Here is a 5,532-nt window from a genome sequence, read left to right on the forward strand (position 1 = left end):
CTGGGTTTTTTGTTGTGGGTAATTTTTCTTTCTTAATAATTCAATCTCTTTATTATAAGTCTATTCAGACTTTCTATTTCTTCTCAAGTCCGTTTCAGTAGTTTATGTTATTCTAGGATCTTGTCCATTTCATGTAAGTTATCTATTTTGTTGGCATTTAGCTATTCATAGTATTCTTTTTTGATTCTCCTTATTTCTGTAAGGTCAGTATTAATATAACTGTCTCATAATACTCTTTTTTTCAGTTCAAATCAGGACAAATAATTCTGATACATGACAATCGATTTATTTGTCTCTGAGGTCTCTTGTAATATATAGATTTCCTTCAATCTCATTTTTTCTTGGTATATATTTGTTGAAGAAATGAAATTACTTGTATATTTCCCACATTCTGTATTTTTCTGATTGTATTCTTGGAAGTCATTAACATGTTCTTCTATTCCCTAGCTAGTAGATAGGTAGTTCTTTATTGTGATTTAGGTTTGATTTTTTTTTTTTTTTTTTTTTTTTTTTTTGAGACTGTGTCTCGCTCTGTTGCCCAGGCTTGGAGTGCCAGTCGCCGGATCTCAGCTCACTGGCAAGCTCCGCCTCCCGGGTTTACGCCATTGTCTTCCTGCCTCAGCGCTCCCAAGTAGCTGGGGACCACAGGCCCCGCCACCCTTGCGCCGAGCTAGTTTTTTTGTTATTATTAGTAGAGAACGGGTTTCACACGTGTTAGCCAGGCCATGGTCTCAATCTCCTGACCTCGTGATCCGCCCGTCTCGGCCTCCCAAAGTGCTGGGATTACAGGCTTGAGCCACCGCGCCCGGCTAGGTTTGATTTTTTTGTGGCAAAACTATTTCTTTTTTTTCCACCAGTTGTCAAATGATCTTTTATTGAAATATTTTCCTTTGTGCTTCTTAACTAGCTGGGCATTCCACAGCACCACTGTTGATGTCGTCTATGATTTCATGAGGGTGGTGGCCATCAACATTATAGCCCAAAGACTGGGCAGTCCCCAGGAGCTCTTTAATGGTTCCAGAGAGTTCTCTGTCTAAAGATCGGTGCCACATCTGTTGAGCAATGTTGACGATCTCATCAAAAGTGATATTCCCACTGTGTTTAATGTTTTTCTGTTTCTTTCTGTCTCTTGCTGGTTCCTTGAGGGCTTTGATGATCAGGGCAGAGGCAGAAGGCACCACCTCAATCTGGGCCTGTCTGTTCTGAATGGTCAGTTTCACTGTAATTCTCAGGCCCTTCTAGTCACCTGTTGCCTTGGCAATGTCATCACCACCCCTTTTTGGAGACAGACCCAGGGGGCCGATCTTGGGGCCAGTGCAGACGTGGCACCGACTTCACCCCCGGTGCACCTCAGGTAGCAACTCTGATCTCCCTGGGGCCGAACTTCGGCAGCATAGTGGAGGCGGCTGGTGTCGGATGAACCCGGGTTCAGGATAGCCGAAGAAAGTTGCACCTTGGCCTCCTCTGAGCTGAGAACTGAAAGCAGCAAAACTATTTATACATCGATTATCAGGCACATAATTTCCAATTGTACCTCTTTTCGTGAAGTTGGCAGTCATTGATGACCACTGCCTGGATTCATTATTACAATTGAAATAGTTCAATAGAAGGCAGAGTAAGTGGGCATCAATCAGTCCTGACTGTAAGATCTTTTGGGAGGTGTCTTTTGATGATTATGAGTACTACATTCTATACTATTCTTAGAACCTTGGAATCAGGACTGAGCATGGTGGCTCAAGCCTACGTGTAATCCCAGCACTTTGGGAGGCTGAGGCAGGTGGATCACCTGAGGTCAGGAGTTTGAAACCAGCGTTACCAATATGGTGAAACACTGTCTCTATTAAAAATACAAAAATAAGCCAGGCATGGTGGCTTGTGCCTGTAGTCCCAGCTACTCAGGAGGCTGAGAGGAGAATTGCGTGGACCCGGGAGGTGGAGGTATCGCGCCACTGCACTCCAGCCTGGGCAACAGGGAGACTCCGTCTCAAACATAAATAAATAAATAAGTAAATAACCCTGGAGTCAGGAGATGGGATCTACTCCCAACTAGCTGAGCATCCTCTTTGACACCTGTTTTCTCATCTGTAGAATGGGGGAATAAACTAATACGATGTCTAGGACTTTTGGCTATTCTAACATTCTCTTACTAAACAAGTAGAGGACTTAATCTTTACCAAAGATGATTTGGGTGAGTTAAAAAGGAACTGCTGACCTTGTGTTGTTGTTCCCATTTCATACCAAAAATGTTTATTTCAAAGCCAACCTTTGTCAGTCATGAAATCCAGTAAAGTATATAACAGAGTCCATTAAAAGTATTATGAGGCCGGGTGTGGTGCCTCACGTCTGTAACCCCAGCACTTTGGGAGGCCGAGGCAGGCAGACTGATTGAGTCCAGGAGTTCAGGACCAGCCTGACCCATATGGCAAGACCCCATCTCTGCAAAAAATACGAAAATTCGTCGGGCACAATGGTGCATGCCTGTAGTCCCAGCTATTTGGTGGAGCTGAGCTGGGAGGATCACTTGAGCCCAGGAGGTCAAGGCTGCAGTGAGCCATGAGCATGCCATTCCACTCTAGCCTGGATGACAGAGTGAGACCCTGTCTCAACAAAATAAAAAATAGGTGAAAAGTATCATGAGAGCAGGAAGCCAAGGCCAAAAGCCTTGTTTTCTGGATTCTAGTTCTGGCTCTGCCTACTTTTTCAACTAATCAACATGCCCTGTCAGGGTCCTATCCATAGAGTAAAAGATTGCGTGAGTAGCTCTAAAGGCCTATAAGCTTTATGAGTTTATGCCTATTCTTGATTTTTCCCACAGTTTTGAGGATGCTATTTTTGTTAATATCTTTAGCCCTACTGGTTTTTGTCTGCATTGTGATTATGTCTTACTCAGCAACTAACTGGCAGAGGCCTGCCCCAGGTGTCAGTTCATATAGCAAATTCAGCTTGGGCATAAAAAACTTTCTGGAAGCAGATACACCAAAATATTAGCACTTTATTATTTCTAGGTGGGAAGATTATTGGTCATTTTAAAACTTACAGTTGTATTCTTTATTTTATTCTGCAAACATATATTTTTTGGCCAGGCACGGTGGCTCACACCTGTAATCCCAGCACTTTGGGAGACCAAGGCAGATGGATTAGCCAGGCGTGGTGATGGGTACCTGTAATCCCAGCTACTCGGGAGGCTGAGGCAGGAGAATCACTTGAACCCAGGAGGCAGAGGTTGCAGTGAGCCGAGATTGCACCACTGCACTCCCACCTACAGAGTGAGACCCTTGGTCTCACACACACACACACACACACACACACACACACACACACACACACATATGTATGTATATTTAAAAAAATTTTTTTTTCTCTTTTTAGTAGAGACAAGGTCTTGCTATGTTGCCCAGGCTGGTCTTGAACTCCTGGGATCAAGGGATCCTCTAACCTCAGCCTCCCAGAGTGCTGAGATTACAGACGTGAGACACTATGGCTGGCACTTTTTTTTTTTTGAGACGGAGTCTCACTCTTGTCACCCAGGTTGGAGTGCAATGGCGTGATCTTGGCTCACTGCAACCCCCACCTCTCAGGTTCAAGCATTTCTCCTGTCTCAGCCTCCCAAGTAGCTGGGGTTCCAGGCTTGCACTACCATGCCCAACTAAGGCATATTTTTATATTTTGAAAGTTATTCTTAAAGGATTTGACAGCATATTTTTGATCGCATGCCCCAGCAAAGAGGAATCACTAAACTTTAGTTAGGTAGATTTCTTTCTCTTCCTATAATTCAGTTTGGCAGCATCTTCCATGCTTGGTTAACCTAAATACTTTAGTAATAAAGACTTACATATAACTAATTAGATAGTCAGCTTTACTTAATCTTCTTACTCATCTAGATTAGATGTTAAGTGAAAAAATATTCTATGCCTACAGAAATTAAGATTCAGGAAGGACAGTAGCACATGCTATCAACATCTGTGTCATAACTCATGGAATCTGGATTTGCACTACTTGGGGAACAGGTAGTGTCTGCTAGAGAAGTGGTGTGACAGAAACATGGGCAAAAGCAGGGTGTGTCTTTTGTAAATGATGAAAGCAGAAGATTAAAAACTAGTTTGCTAAATCATGTTCATAACCACTCCCTGGAGAGCAATTACTCTGATTACTTGACTTACCTGGTAAGTACCGCCCACTGTAGGAGAAAATACAGGTGTTTGGTTCACTCTTATGGGTTTCCCTATGTGCAAAGGTGTTATGCTGCTGTATGCCCCTCTTTAAACACTGTAGTAGCAGTTCCTGGAGAATGGTAAAGGGTGCCCTCACAGCTATCAACTCACTGTGTGATCCAGACGAGTAACGTAGCCTGGTCACAAGCTCCAAGGTTACTTATTTTTAATGGAGGAGATAGTTCTAGTTTCCAGTGTTAGCATGACTAGTAAAATTGATATTAGAAAACCCACTTCTCAGTAAGGAAGGCAGTTTGAAAGGGTTCTTGTGAGAAGCGTGACAAATACAGGCAGTTCTATGGACAGTGTTTATGTAAAACAAATGATTGAATAGCCATTTGAACATTAACTGTTGCCCAGTGTGTTATAATCTGCACCTGCTCAGGCATTTTGAAGACTCTTCTTACACCTAGTAAGGACCAAGGGCAAATAGCAAAAAGTAAGTAACCTGACATAGAGTTTGGAGATTTCCTTTTGAATTGCCCTCATTGAGATTTCTCAAGCAACACTGGTCCATGCCAGTTTGCAAATGGGCTCTTGTGCCAGTGGCTTAATCAACCCATCCAAATGCAGAGAACCATTTGGAGGCATTCAAAACCAAATGAGGGGCAATTTTCTTTCATTTGTATGCTGTCTGTTAGCATCTCTTTCACCAAAAATTAACCTGATAATGGGTATGCATACCTGAAAAAACACAATTTTTACACTCAAGGAAATTTCATAGGAAAAAATAAACTATTACTAAACTTTACAGTTACTACAGTGATGGAGATGTGTGCAGGGTGCTATAGGAACATAAAAGGGAGCACCTAACAGGTGTGGGTGAGTCAAAGAGAGCTGGGGAGGAATGAAGGCAACATTCTTGAGCTAAACCAAATAAACAAAACATTGCAACTCACAATTATGACCTATTTCAAACTCTTAGAACTACAACAATGATTTAGACTAGTTCTCATTTGGACAGGGTTTGTTTACTCTTATAGTTTTGAGCACCCCTTCCGCTTTCCACTTTAACAAGGGCATACGGAGCTTCACAGATAATATCTCCAAAAATGGGCATATTTTGACTTGTGGACCATCACATATACACACACTTCAAGGTCACTTTCATACAGCAAAATGAGGAAACAGTTTATTAGCTAGATCAGAACATGCAAATGAGGCTGAGTGTGGTGGCTCATGCCTGTAATCCCAGCCCTTTGGGAGGCCAAGGTGGGCAGATCTCCTGCAGTCAGGAGTTTGAGACCAGCCGGACCAACATGGTGAAACCCTGCCTCTACTAAAAATACAAAAATTAGCTGGTGTGGTGGCGGTCGCCTGT

At 42.7% G+C, this 5,532-nt stretch overlaps 1 pseudogene; it reads right to left on the reverse strand.

The window, feature by feature from the left end:
* Positions 1–899: 899 nt before the first annotated feature.
* Positions 900–1,410, reverse strand: LOC108542122 (60S ribosomal protein L12 pseudogene; annotated as a pseudogene).
* Positions 1,411–5,532: the final 4,122 nt, after the last annotated feature.

The sequence above is a fragment of the Rhinopithecus bieti genome, unplaced genomic scaffold (assembly GCF_001698545.2).
Source record: "Rhinopithecus bieti isolate Rb0 unplaced genomic scaffold, ASM169854v2 scaffold_19969, whole genome shotgun sequence".
In the NCBI taxonomy this organism is placed as follows: domain Eukaryota; kingdom Metazoa; phylum Chordata; class Mammalia; order Primates; family Cercopithecidae; genus Rhinopithecus; species Rhinopithecus bieti.